General features: G+C 41.2%; 1 long non-coding RNA gene across 1 annotated transcript; it reads right to left on the reverse strand.

Annotated features, from left to right (window-relative positions):
• Positions 1 to 531: 531 nt before the first annotated feature.
• LOC127923714 (uncharacterized) lies at positions 532 to 1,000 on the reverse strand. Its single transcript, XR_008115150.1, has 3 exons — positions 882 to 1,000; positions 643 to 719; positions 532 to 601 (listed from the first exon to the last, which is right to left on the reverse strand). It is a non-coding gene; the product is annotated as an uncharacterized LOC127923714 (long non-coding RNA).
• Between the last annotated feature and the right edge of the window lie 1,446 nt (positions 1,001 to 2,446).

A 2,446-nucleotide genomic window follows, 5' to 3' on the forward strand; every position in this document is an offset into this window, starting at 1 on the left:
CAACAGGTAGAACCTCTTATAACCTCTAACAACCTCAGCCACAACAGGTAGAACCTCTTATAACCTCTACTAACAACCTCAGCCGCAACAGGTAGAACCCTTATAATATGTTATAACAGGTGACTAACAGGCCTTATAACCTCTAATAACAACCTCAGCCACAACAGGTAGAACCTCGTATAACCTCTACTAACAACCTCAGCCACAACAGGTAGAACCTCTTATAATATGTTATAACAGGTGACTAACAGGCCTTATAACCTCTACTAACAACCTCAGCCACAACAGGTAGAACCTCTTATAACCTCTACTAACAACCTCAGCCGCAACAGGTAGAACCACTTATAACCTCTACTAACAACCTCAGCCACAACAGGTAGAACCACTTATAATATGTTATAACAGGTGACTAACAGGCCTTATAACCTCTACTAACAACCTCAGCCACAACAGGTAGAACCCCTTATAACATCTACTAACAACCTCAGCCACAACAGGTAGAACCCCTTATAACATCTACTAACAACCTCAGCCACAACAGGTAGAACCACTTATAATATGTTATAACAGGTGACTAACAGGCCTTATAACCTCTAACAACCTCAGCCACAACAGGTAGAACCCCTTATAACCTCTACTAACAACCTCAGCCACAACAGGTAGAACCCCTTATAATATGTTATAACAGGTGACTAACAGGCCTTATAACCTCTAACAACCTCAGCCACAACAGGTAGAACCTCTTATAACCTCTAATAACAACCTCAGCCACAACAGGTAGAACCTCTTATAACCTCTAATAACAACCTCAGCCACAACAGGTAGAACCCCTTATAATATGTTATAACAGGTGACTAACAGGCCTTATAACCTCTAATAACAACCTCAGCCACAACAGGTAGAACCTCTTATAACCTCTAATAACAACCTCAGCCACAACAGGTAGAACCTCTTATAACCTCTACTAACAACCTCAGCCACAACAGGTAGAACCTCTTATAACCTCTACTAACAACCTCAGCCACAACAGGTAGAACCTCTTATAACCTCTACTAACAACCTCAGCCGCAACAGGTAGAACCTCTTATAATATGTTATAACAGGTGACTAACAGGCCTTATAACCTCTACTAACAACCTCAGCCACAACAGGTAGAACCTCTTATAACCTCTACTAACAACCTCAGCCACAACAGGTAGAACCCCTTATAATATGTTATAACAGGTGACTAACAGGCCTTATAACCTCTACTAACAACCTCAGCCACAACAGGTAGAACCTCTTATAACCTCTACTAACAACCTCAGCCACAACAGGTAGAACCTCTTATAACCTCTAATAACAACCTCAGCCACAACAGGTAGAACCTCTTATAATATGTTATAACAGGTGACTAACAGGCCTTATAACCTCTAATAACAACCTCAGCCACAACAGGTAGAACCTCTTATAACCTCTACTAACAACCTCAGCCACAACAGGTAGAACCCTTATAATATGTTATAACAGGTGACTAACAGGCCTTATAACCTCTACTAACAACCTCAGCCACAACAGGTAGAACCCCTTATAACCTCTACTAACAACCTCAGCCACAACAGGTAGAACCTCTTATAACCTCTACTAACAACCTCAGCCACAACAGGTAGAACCTCTTATAACCTCTAATAACAACCTCAGCCACAACAGGTAGAACCCCTTATGATATGTTATAACAGGTGACTAACAGGCCTTATAACCTCTACTAACAACCTCAGCCACAACAGGTAGAACCTCTTATAACCTCTAATAACAACCTCAGCCACAACAGGTAGAACCCTTATAACCTCTACTAACAACCTCAGCCACAACAGGTAGAACCCTTATAATATGTTATAACAGGTGACTAACAGGCCTTATAACCTCTAATAACAACCTCAGCCACAACAGGTAGAACCTCTTATAACCTCTAACAACAACCTCAGCCACAACAGGTAGAACCCCTTATAACCTCTACTAACAACCTCAGCCACAACAGGTAGAACCTCTTATAACCTCTAATAACAACCTCAGCCACAACAGGTAGAACCTCTTATAACCTCTAATAACAACCTCAGCCACAACAGGTAGAACCTCTTATAACCTCTACTAACAACCCCAGCCACAACAGGTAGAACTTCTTATAATATGTTATAACAGGTGACTAACAGGCCTTATAACCTCTAATAACAACCTCAGCCACAACAGATAGAACCTCTTATAACCTCTACTAACAACCTCAGCCACAACAGGTAGAACCTCGTATAATATGTTATAACAGGTGACTAACAGGCCTTATAACCTCTAATAACAACCTCAGCTACAACAGGTAGAACCTCTTATAATATGTTATAACAGGTGACTAACAGGCCTTATAACCTCTACTAACAACCTCAGCCACAACAGGTAGAACCCCTTATAACCTCTA

This window comes from Oncorhynchus keta, unplaced genomic scaffold (assembly GCF_023373465.1).
Source record: "Oncorhynchus keta strain PuntledgeMale-10-30-2019 unplaced genomic scaffold, Oket_V2 Un_contig_3083_pilon_pilon, whole genome shotgun sequence".
NCBI classification, from domain to species: Eukaryota; Metazoa; Chordata; class Actinopteri; order Salmoniformes; family Salmonidae; genus Oncorhynchus; species Oncorhynchus keta.